The following is a 12,824-nucleotide window of genomic DNA, read 5'->3' as shown; positions in this document are numbered from 1 at the left end:
AAGCATTATGGCAGTGTTATCATTATATAAAAGCTTTGATAACTGTCTGATAGGCTTCATCTCAGAATTGAGTTTGAATTCCAGTAAGGCCCTGATTTTGCAACCTTTCTGGCAATCTAAATGCAGGGGCAGGAAATAGACGGAAAGTAATAGTTCCAGGAATGGAATGCTCCGTAAATCTCTGATCATCCACAAACTCCTATATTTAACCCCTTGACTGCTGCTCCCCCCCCCCCCCTTCCAGTTATGAGCCGCTTTTTGGCTTTTTTGGGGTGCTTAGGCCTCCATAATGTTTTGGCCACATAAGATATCCATGCCAAATTTGCGTCCTTTTTTCTCAACATCCCGGGGATTCTGATGTTTTAAATGGCATTCATCAAATAAGTTTCACTAAATGATGTAGTAGAAAATATTTAAAATTGCACACCAGTTTAATAAAACATTTTTAATGTATTTGTTTTGTTCACTTTTCTTTTGAAAGCAACCATTCACCAGTCTTGCTTTCCTGCTTTTACCTCTATTCACATATATTCAAGGAGCATTTCTGGTGCATTATAATTAACCTGAGATTATTACATTTTTCAAAGGGAACACGTTTTTATATAGCAACCACTATCAGTAATGCAAGCTGAGCTCCCAGCTGCCTGCGTTTCCTGAGAGCACTTGTCGTATTAGTAAAGGCTTTACATTAATAAATCGTATTATACAGTTTTGAAGACCTAGCACATATGGATGCTAACCTCGCTTTAGTGACAGACAAGGCTCTTTCACAGATCCATACAGTGGTACTGTAAACTGGCAGTCCAAGCGTTTATGCTGCAGGGTGTTAGGCCTACTTGTTGGGAGGACAAAATGCATATGGAAGCTTGCTGCCCTTGATCCCAAATAATATGTCCTCACCCCTGAATCTACTCACAATTGTGATGTCTCCTTCTTATGGAGTGGTATTGATTTCAGTCAAAACCTAATATCCCTAGCCCAGTGAGTTGTCTCTAATGCAACGTGAACATGTGGGCCAGTGATCCATACAATATATACCCCAAGGAGCAGTTGTAGACATGGAAAACCTTAGTTTCAACCAGTTGGTTAAGTAGCCTACCCACAGGATACACCATCTAATTATCACATTCTTCCTATTTCTCTATGCTTCGTGTTACTGATGACTGTCATCTCTCTCATAGTCTCACCACTCTCTCCTCACCAATCTGCCTAAATGAGTGGTGCAGATTTAGTACACTGTAGGAAATGATACTCTGCCTCCCCTTCTGGTGAAAAATATTTTGTTCCAAGCATCAGGTGCTTTTCTTGAAGGATTCTTCTCCTACATCTGTATAGCCTTAGGCTTCCCAGTGACCATTGAAAATAATGTGAATACAGGATTGCCTCCTTCAAGTTTTCATAAATTCATGACAGGCAAGGAATCTGCCAACCCGTCGCACATGGATGGTCTTCATTAACTACAACGACAAGGCAAAAAGTGGGGAAAATCTGACAGAAGTGTCATCTCCCTTCTAATTGAACAAATTCCTCCTCTGCTATTTTGGAATAAAGCAAGACCTACTGGGAATCTAAAAATACTCATTTCCAAAGTCAGATCTCTGAGACAGACATCTGTTTCACAAAGAAACCTCAGAACTGATGATATTCACCTCAGTACATTTTCTCACCGAAATCATTATAAATGATCTGTGTAATTCTTGTGAATCACTTCAGTAACAAGATTGGTGGCATTGAAGCCACAATCCCACACACCTCTTCACTCGAGACCACCTCTCTAAGAGCACAGCCCTCTTTTTTTCATGTTTACTTCAGCTACCAAACATAGTATAAACAATCCTAGCTTTGCTCCAACAAACATCTTTTCTAAAAGACCTCTACAATCCTAAGATATCCATCTTGATCCTACCAGTCCTTGCTCTTTTTATCACCTCTCACATCCATGATTCCTTCCCCACTGGTACCTTGCCTTTGACCCATTTTAGCAAAAAATGAATGCCAGTGTAGGGGACTCGGACCTGCCAGTTCACACGGTACTACTGTGTGTCCCACAGTTACAGCTCCTTTCACATGGTCACTCAGTGAGGAGTGGAAATCACACAGTGGCGGAGAAAACGAGCTGGCTCTCCATCTCATCTTTAGAAGCTCTGAGAAGCTGATGTCCATGAAGGGGTGAAAAAACACTGGAGGACATGGGCAACAGAGGCCCTGTCTTTCCTTTTTTTTTTTTTTTTTAGAAAGGAGGAGTTTGGGGGCCTTGGTGAGGAGCAGAGTATCTCTTGGGTAGCTTTCATCCCGATACCCTGAGTCCTCTGAGTCCCTGCCCCCTCCTCACACAGTCAAATCTATAAGTTGGCAGGTATGTGGACTTAACCCCCTTTAATTCCTTCTCTGGCTTTTCAGTCACAGAAACTGCTTGAGGCTACCATCTCCAACCTCTGTCCTTTTACCTGGAATTCCACTGCCGCCTCTACAAATCTTAATCTACATTCTGCTCACAGAGAGGAACGAAAACCACTCAGTTGTGGTTAAGGGGGCAACTACTATTGTATATCCACTAAAAGAGTGAGAGGGTGACGAGTCCTAAACACAGCCTCTCTAACAAAATATATACCACACCAAATGTACTATGGTCAAAAAAGAAGTGAATAATTCTTTAAATCCTAAATTGTCCACAGGCATCCAAAAAGATCTGGCTAGCTCACCTCAACCACTCGTTGTTGTGGCCTGCTTCATCATTGATGTCCTATCAACACCAAGGAAGATGCACCTTGGAGGACTCAACCGGAGAGTAAGTGGTCAGTTAAAACAAACTAAATATTAACAGGGATCCTCACTAAAATATCTTCTGGTATATCCTTTAGGTTTTTCCGCTTTTAGTGGGGTACCCTCTATATGGATAGAACCGTGTTACATGGATGTCAGATGAATTGTGGTAAATCACGCATCCACTTTTACTTAGTCACCATATTTGAGCCTTCATTTAAGCCCTAATGGGTCATCTGCCTTCATCAGGGCTTCACTAGGTTTTATATGCATGGCTATGTCACAATTATTCCATGCATCACACAAAGGAATGCACATTTGTTTTATGACCTACTTGGTTTAGATTGGTACCCTAATTTTTGGTTACCTTTGTGTCCAGGACATGAGTGCCCCCCCCCCTTATAGTCACACATTTGTCAAGGGTTTTTGTCATGTGTTTGGCGCTGTGGTCAACCTACTGGTTTCTCATCAGTAGGTCACTACATTAACCTACCCACACATTGCCTTCACTACTTTGTCTGTCAGAACGTTGTCTCAGGGCTGAGGGGAGACCAACCGAATTCCATTTTTCTTTTATACTTTATGTATGTTTTATCCAAATTAGCTTGGAAAATGCTAAAGAAATAATTTTGTTAGTAGGCCAGTGTAGTGGAGGTGATGTACTGGGGTTGTAACTGTTCCTTTGCAGTTGTGTTACAATGCTTGTTAAGAAAATGTTACCTTTTTCAAATGTTTCCAAGCAACAGGATACTCTCTCAATATCATGGAGTGGCATTGCCTTGTGAAGCCAGAAGGAGGGATTCCAGATTTTTCTCAAGGTCTAGGCCTGACATGGATGAAAACGTCCAAGGCTGACCTCCAAATCGATCATTTAAGACTTCTGTCTGCATTTCATACAGTTGAAAAGAATTTAACAGTAAAATAACTCTTTCTTATGTAATGTACCCATTTCTCCTAGGATGGATGTAGCACTGAATGGTGATAACTGGAGCAAAGTCCTCAGTCTCCTGGTTTCCCAAGGCTAACTCTAGATGATTTCTTGTAAACCCAGATGCATAGGATACAAAGAATTCTTATGCAGATTGAAATTAATAATCAAACAAATGGTTTTTAAAATGGTACATCCATTACATTCCAGTTACCGTTAAATGCTGTGGCAGATGGACAGTGGGCAATCTACCCTAAGAAACAAGTTTAAAATGCATTTTAAAACATATGTAGCTAGGAATTTTTATTGTATTTATGGTTGTTGTAGTCTATGACTGATTCTACAGATGTATCAAATGCTTTTAAATTATTTTTAAGACATATAAAACATGTTAATACATATGTTTTTATTGCATAAGTGTGAACAGTTTGTTTTGGTTAAAGCACTTGTGTGTGTGTGTATAACGTACTGGCAGCCGCCAGTATGTAGTTATAGTTAGGACTTAGTTTCCATAGGAAAAGCATTTTTTTGTTTTGCCAATAACTTTAGCACCGTTTGACGAATCTTCACAAAATTGTTCAAAACTACTTACCACTCTCTACAACTGCAGTCTGGAATGTTTTGGGGTGATTCGCCAAGCGGGGGTCCTCGAACACATTTTCCCCTTGCAATTTCACATAGGGATTTTAGAAAGGATACAGCCCGAACCACTGAACGGAATATCGCCAATTTTGGCTGAAAGCTAGATCTTGGTCCAGAAAGAGTGTTTGTTGTAATTGGGTGTAAATCCATTCAGTAGTTTTGGAGTTATTAAAGAAAAATATGTATGTATATCTAGAGATGTGAATCCTCCCTGGATCTGACAGATCTCATGGTGAAATCTGATTGGCTGCCACCACTTCAACCAGGAAGTGGTGGCAATGAGCTTGGGAATCAGGACTCGATGAATCCTGAGAAGAAAAACGTTTAAAAAAAAAAAAAAAAGACAAGGGGGCAGGGTAAGAATGCCCTGACTCCCTAGGCCTCGTGGCGGGGTTCCACAGAGACCCCCCTGCCAGGGGCCAAAAACACTTTAAAAAAAAAAAAAAAAAAAATCTGCGGATCCATGGCAAAATTTTACAAAATTAATAAAACGCACAGTTTCCTGCTTAACTACTCTAACATATATATTACTATGTAAACCATTAAGTTTGTTTAAATCTTTTCCAAGATAGACAAACTCTCAAACTTCAAATATGAATGCAAATCAAGTTTTTATTGTCGATTTCCAGCAGTGCCTGAAATTTATTACTGCAGCAACTCCATAGATCAAGCAAACACACATAGATTATTCAAGATAAGCTTTTTGTCTTTCAGCTGATGCTGTTATTGGTATGTGTCTCCTAGAATATTTTTTCCACCCAACAAATTGTTTCTTGTTGTATGTCATATGGAAATAAGTATGCACAAATCAATCTTTGAATTTTCAAGTGTTATGAAGCAAATGGCTGACTGCCTTATTTTGTTCTTTAAGGTGGTATGGCAACTGTTTAAAAAAACAATGGCTACCTATGAAGCAGATGCACTTGTCAAATTAAGGTAGATGTTTTACTTCCTCCTTTTCTTCACTATACTTTGTGACTGAATCAAAACAATGAAGGAATATATCACCCTTTTATTGACAGTTAATTAAAACCATTTAAAAAACACAATTAGCCAGTAGTGTAAACATGCCTTGCGTCAAAGACTTTAGTTAAAAAGCATTGGTATGGTAAAGCCATTAGTACAGTTACAATGTTAATAACAACCATGTGACTTAATAATTCACTGTAAGACTTTACTGTGCAATTTTAATTTAGTTCCCTCCATAGATTTGCTGAAATCGCTCAGCAAAGTCTAATCTGTACCCTTTAAAAAAACAAAATATATAGATCAGGGGTCTCCAACCTTATCATTTTTATGGACTACTCATATTCAATTAAAATTATCATGAGTTACCAATATTATCAGTGTTGTAATAATGACCACATCAGAAAAGATTACATTATTGGTCACTCCATGCAGGATTACCAACAGTGATCACCTTATGTATCAAGCAGGGTTTCCAGTGGCAGTGTAAAAAGACACTATCAATTTTGAATCCTCTTATATAGGTCCCGCATAACAGCCATAGCTGCAAAGCTCCAGCCCCCAATGTAATAGTAATAAGTCTCCCCAGCACCAAATGATTTATCACTCAAATATCCCCTTTAAATGTATTTTGGGAAATCAACCATTTTTCTCCAAACAGCCTAAAAATTCTGACAATACACACATTTGCATCACCAACAACACACCCTTTTCAATTTTGATATACATACATTATTTAATTCAGCCTAACGAAAGCTACTTAAGCGGTAGATCTGCACACTTTAAGGAAGCTGGAGATGGTACCAGCAGCTCACAAGCTACTTGTTGGAGAAGCCTGAGATAGATAGTGAGCGATTGCAGGTACGCACACAAAGTCCTGGAAAGGCGGGCAAGAAGTAGCAGTTCCGTTGTTTGAAACGATCGGAAGAAGTTATAATCAAATTGACAGACAAAGCAGGTGCTATGGTAATCCAAAACTGGGAAGACTACGAACTAGAAATTGAGAGACAATTGAGTAACACTGAACACTACTTAACAGTGAGTCATGATCTAATCGAAGAAGTACAGGCTGAGAATAACGCACTAATTGGTGATGTGTCGATTGAAGAATAGCTCTCAAAAACTGAAATTAATTAATTGATCAATAAACATCCAAGGACAGCAGTACTGGATAGAGTACTAAATATTAATAGGGATCCTGTGACACCACCTGGAAGACCCATACAATCTGGGGTAAATTCGATCTTGGATCTTCTGGCCACGTAGACATATGTATTCTTGAGCCCATTCATTTTGAAGGTAGCATCCTAAGTCAAAACGCAACTCTGCTGTGCATGAGATGCCAAAAGAAGAAAGTGTCTATCCTGAGTTAGTCAGCTATATTTGGAGAAAGAAAGAACAACTTTCCTCCAAATATTCCAGGAAACTTATTTACTATTCTAACTCAGTCCTGGAATACTTTGGGGAAGTAATATAATCTATATTTTTTAGGAAGGGTTGGAAAGTAGCAATTTGAATTGCAAAAAGTGGTTCCCTGAGGGCACAGCTCGGGGCAAAAAACTAGGCATACCCAGCGTAGACACCACATATGTGTCACCTAAAAGCAAAGGGCCAAAAGAAACGAAGGCACTGACTCCCTATGATGGTTAAACAAACCTAGGGCACGAAGGAGCGGCAAAATGATCAGAAACTGCAAAGGCGCAAAACCCACAAGTAATCGAACCGCATAAACAAAAGGTGCCTAGGAAGGGTTGGAAAGTAGCAATTTGAATTGCAAAAAGTGGTTCCCTGAGGGCACAGCTCGGGGCAAAAAACTAGGCATACCCGGCGTAGGCACCACATATGTGTCACCTGAAAGCAAAAGGCCAAAAGAAACGAAGGCACTGACTCCCTATGATGGTTTAACAAACCTAGAGCACGAAGGAGCGGCAAAATGATCAGAAACTGCAAAGGCGCAAAACCCACAAGTAATCGAACCGCATAAACAAAAGGTGCCTAGTTTGTACCTAACAACATAACTGAGCCTGACAGAAAGGCATAAATCAGCAGATGAGACCAAGAGGGTGGTGCGCGTGGGGTGATGAAAGATGGGTAAAGTCTAAATTCGGGAAACTGGCACACATCACTTATTTCCTTATTTTCCAGGAACTTTCATTGTTTAGGAGTATATTGTTATGTAGACATAGATATTTTTTTAAGCACGGATAGGATACAAGATCACCGGTTTCTATAAAGACACACCCGGCTTACACTTACATTTTGTATATGCCCCGAAGATCTTGTTGTTTTTTTTTTTTTTTTTTTTTTTTTGGTCCTCGTATATGAAATTGAAATGTGTTGGCATTACCGTTTATTGCTTTGGTGCCTTCTTTTAAATGAACAAAAACCAAAAAAAACATGTACTAGGTTCAAGCACCCTGGAAAGCAACTAGGTAACAAACCGTATAGGGCTATTCTTTGAAAAACAAGTCTTTTAAAACAAATGTTGGGAATGAGGCTCATTCTATTTACACTAATTATTTGAAGTGCTTAAAATCGCTCTTATCAAGTGTTCATGTTGCCGTATAGATGTATGTCTTGCATATATCAATGTTGTAATGTTATTTTCATGGAAATATGATTTGGCCTGTATAACTACAATTCACTCTTATCTGATAAAAGGTGACTTGATGAATAAAGTCTGCATGTTGCCAAACTTCACGAAATAAATGATAATCAGTAGTAAATGATGGAACTTTCTTTTTGTTTATAGTAATATGTACTCCTACTCATCCTCCTGAACAGGGTCAAACCCTGTATTGTTAACACATAGGTGAACAGTAGCTTGGGGGTGGGTCACAGTAGTGCTCAGTATTTGCAAAGAGCACCCATAGGATGTGTGGCCCTAATGGACCAGTGGCTTCTCTTACCAGGTACTTCTCAAGCGGTAAATGTGGAGTAGATGGAGAGCACCCGACAGACAGGGCAGGGCTCCTGGATAGTAACCGACACTGTGAGGACCAGTTCTAGTCACCCTCCTACCATCATCCATCTGCCCTCACCTCCCTGATGTCTTTGCCTTCCAGTGCTTGTCTTGGCGCATTGCCCAGCAGGTTGCATTTGGCTGCTGCTTCCTTCCTCCCAGTTCAGCAGGCCTAGACTGCAGACACTTTGCCTTTGATTTGACAGTTTCTTTTAACCCGACACAGTAATACATCAGGGGACATGCAATGCAGACGGAGACTCGCATTTACAATCGCTCCACCAGCATACGCCGTCATACTTTGTGCGTGACTGATCCTCTTCTGCCCCTACAGTCCTTGGTGCACTGTTTGCTGTTGGGAGAGGAGGGCCAGTATGGGAGAAAGAGTGCTAGGGGCCAGGCTGCACCTGACATGCCCGCGGCACCAAACCCACAAAATAACAGGACATTTGGGCCGCTCATAGCTGGCAAGTGAATCCAGGGGCACCAGCAGCCGTGGGAAAAGGTTCCTTGCATTTTCCTAGTCATATTGGGTATTAACATGGCATGCGCGAAAGTGTTCAAGGCTAGTGTCCTTTCGGTCATCTAGACAGTCACACCTTCATTATTACTGCTCAGATTAATGCTATTGGAAATCATTGGCAATCCACTGTGAGTGGATTCCTATGTAAAGCACACAATTAAAACTGCTGCTATCCCAGCATGAGTTTGAAAACAGCAAATATACATTTTCGTGATCAGCATAACAGAAGTACATGTTAGAGCATTTCGAGTACTGTTTTATGAAAACATATTTTAAAATCTATGAAGTATCTACCAGGCCCATAGCGCGTTTCACCACATAGTAGAATAGAAATGCAAAAGTAAGTAATTTGTAGTGTTATCGATTTTTGGATGATATACTTTTGTTAATGTGTTCTGCACGTTTTGCAGTGAGGAGAATTGCCCACATAATGTCTTCAGCATTGCCAGTGCAAAATGGAACGTCAGGTTTTTTGTGGAAAGAAAGTCTTGAATAGTTTTTGAATCTGAGTCTTTTTGAGGAGTACTAGCTCCCATGGAGCTGTTATGTTCAAATATACCATACGTTTTTTAAAGATGAGTCATGCATGCTATGCATATTTTGGCAGGCTTACGGGTGCTTTCTTCAGTTGTGGATTAACAGAGACTCTGCTCTCAAAAATGCATGGCAGGTTACGCTGTTTCTAAGCCCTCCCAGTGGACCGGTTCTGCGTTTGAGTATTCATAAAGATGGGCTGAAGACCTTTGGAGAGATTCACAAAGCAAATCACAAACACACAACCATGATCGCTTCTGGAAATCACAGATGGTGGGTTTGTCTTAGGTGAAGGACTTAATCACATGGACATTTTTGTGTGAGTACATTTGCTCCTGGGATAAGGCAATAAGCGTTCCATGTTTCGAATGCACCGTTTGTTCACATCCACAAACATTCATTCTTTATGGGTATACCCAAATGTTGGACCTGGCCCTTTCTGCATGGTCATGCCCATACCGTTTGCCGTTACCCTCTGCTTTTTGCTGTATTAGTTTTTGTTGGCTTTAGGACTCTGGGCACCATACCACTGCTGACCAGTGTAAAAGTGCAGGTGCTCTAAACATGGGAATATTAGTTTACCCACAGTAGGCATACTTTTTATATTTGTAAGTCCCCAGTAAAGTGCACTATAGGTGCCCAGGACCTGTAAATTTAAATTTAAATGCTGCTAGTTGGCCTGCATAACCGATTGTGCCACCCACTACAGTAGCCTTGTAAACATATCTCAGGCCTGCTACTGCAGTATCTGTGTTTACAGTTTTGAACTGCCGTTTCGGCCTGGCAAGTGTACCTTCTTACCAGGCCTAAATCATCCTTTTTATTACATGTAAGCTACCCCTAAGGTAGGCCCTAGTTAACCCCGAGGGCAGGGTGCAATGTATTTAAAGACTTGGACATGTACTTTTAGGTTTAACGTGACCTGGTAGTGAAAAATTAGTAACTCTCTCGTAGGTTATCTTTGGGATTTCTTTAAAACATCTTTAAGTGTAGTTTCCAATTGGGACAAGATAGAAATGTAGAATTTGGTGTCTCTAAACTCACAATTTAAAATCTGAATTTATGGTGAAGTCAGATTTGAAATTGTAAGTCTGAAATGCCACTTTTAGAAAGTGGCATTTTCTTACTTTAACCATTCTACGCCTTTGCCTGTCTCTGAATATACATCTGGAGTGGATTACAGCTGGGCTTTGTGCGTTCCCTCTAGAAAATCCCACACAAAAGGAGATGGGGGTGTGACATTTGCATCCTGATGGCCTGTCACCAGACTAATGGGTCTTCCTGAGCTAGATGGCGGGAGGAATGGACACACCTGAATATGGCTCTCTCACCACACAAAGGACTGCGTAGCCCCCTTGTAGAGTGTCTGGAGCCAGGGAAGGAAGGACAGGGACCTAATGCACATCAATGTCTCTATTTGAAGTCTCCTCCACTTCAAAGGCTCAACTGGGTGTAAGTACAGGCACTCAAACCCCACCAAATCGGAACTCCATTGGAACCAAGGACATTCTGCCAGGAAGAAGAACTGCTGTGCTGCCAGGAGGAACTACCACTCTAACTGCATTGCTGTGTTGGCCTACTGTTTCTTGCCTGGAATGAGAAGGACTGGATCTTTTCTCTACATAATTGAGCCCAAGATTTTCCAAGGGCTTGTTGGCTTGCCCCCTGTTCTTCTGCAGTCTCAGGGACATCAACAATTGCCTGCATCTCTGCTGTTGCCTCTGGATTCTGCTGTCTGCGAGTCCTACCCTTGCCTGAGGTGCCCCCTCCAGTCGTAGGCCTCAGGTATGGGCTTTGCAGATGTTTTCATCAAAAAGCAAAACATTGAGGCTGTTGCGACATGTGGAACCACTGCAGTGCCCTCTGACGCATTGCTGATTGGATGATGCAGGTTCGACACACCTCCGATCCGAAGACATTGCTGCATAGCTCAGGACGCATCTCCACGGAGTTCGACGTTGATGCGGGACCCGACTGCAAGGCTCGATGACTCATCTACCCAAGTGCACGGATCTGAACTGGCGCATCAAGGCATCGAAGCTTGCTCTATACAGGGTACTTTTTCAATGGGCCTGCCTTCCATCTGTGTCGGCCTCAACTTTGAATTTACCCCGGTCTAGCATGACCTTTAGTAAACTCTTCTTCTTCTTCTTCTTTCTTTTTATTTTTTTATTTTTTATTTTTATTTTTTTATAATTTTTTATTGTTTTTGTTTTTAAACAAACCAGATTCTCCAACATTTGGTACAGACAGCACAACAAGTTTCAATTCCATGAGTCATTGACATTTGACCTATGACATTTCAGGGGACATGCGTGTTTCTCCAGCTAAGTTTAACAATGAGGGAATTGTTTCCCACTCTGACCTATAGCAGCATCTCCAGCCATTCACCCCATATCTTTTCATGTTTCCTGGGACATCCTCTCGATTCGTACACCCACCTCTCCTGGTTTGCACACCAGTCCATTCCTCTTCTCCATTTTTGTATGGACGGGCCGGAGGGCGAGTTCCAGGCCGCGGCAATTTCCCTTTTGGCAATCAGCAGGGCTGCACCAACAAGAGCGCGGTTCGCCCGGGATCTCACCACGTCCTCCATTACCCCTAATAACACTAATCTAGCAGAGAGCTGTACCTCTGGCTCCAATATCCTGTTTAATTCGTTTAACACCCTTTCCCAGTATATCTGCAGTACTGGACAGGACCAAACCATATTAACAAAAATCCGCGAATTCCTCCGCACATCGTGGACATTGACTATTGGGCCGCAATCCATCTCGACTGAGCCTGACAGGTGTTAAATATGCTCTGTGGAGATAGTAGAATTATATTGTGCGAAGCCTCACCGATACAGCCAGGGTCCTGGGGGCTCTCAGTGCTTCCAACCATTCTAAGTCGTCTAGGGTGTCCACCCACGCCTCCCACTTTGCTCTACTCGAGTTCAGGTCATCTGGTGTATTATAAATTAACATTTTGTAGATCTGCGAGACCCCTTTCCCATCTAGACTCCCCATAAGCAACCTGGCCTCAAATGGGCTAAATTCAGGAAGAGGACGCGCCCTCTGAAGGTGTGTTCTTAGGGCATGTCTAAGCTGAAGGCACCTGAAGAATTGTGTGCGGGATAACTGAAAGTCTGTCTGTAATTCCTGAAATGTCTTTAGTGTCTCTCCTTTCCACACAGCTCCTACCAATGAAATGCCCAGCAAGTCCCACTCCGCAAACTCTTCTAGCGCAAGAGTAGCGCTCATCCATTTCCCCCTCCACAGCAGAGTCTCGAGAGTAACCACAGCATTCCAATGGGTGTGTCACAGTGCCGCCCGCCACGCCAAGAAAACCGCCCTGGTAATCGTTTCCATACTTTGGGGGAACGGGTGTACCATATAACATATCAAGGATACGCGGGAATCCCAGGACTTCCAGTTCCACCTGGTATGCCGGATCCGACCATCCTCCAGTGAACCAATCATGAATCACTAGCAACTGGGTCGCCAGGTAGTATAGGTATGGGT

The 12,824-nt window shown here is 41.8% G+C and overlaps 1 protein-coding gene across 4 annotated transcripts in view; it reads left to right on the top strand.

Annotated features, from left to right (window-relative positions):
• The window catches only part of BTC (betacellulin), a 245,214-nt gene that overhangs the window by 19,500 nt on the left and 212,890 nt on the right, over positions 1-12,824 (top strand). The window lies entirely within an intron of this gene.

This window comes from Pleurodeles waltl, chromosome 1_2, assembly GCF_031143425.1.
Source record: "Pleurodeles waltl isolate 20211129_DDA chromosome 1_2, aPleWal1.hap1.20221129, whole genome shotgun sequence".
Lineage (NCBI taxonomy): Eukaryota > Metazoa > Chordata > Amphibia > Caudata > Salamandridae > Pleurodeles > Pleurodeles waltl.
Note: the sequence above shows the minus strand (reverse complement) of the source record. Positions and strands in the feature narration are given on the sequence as shown.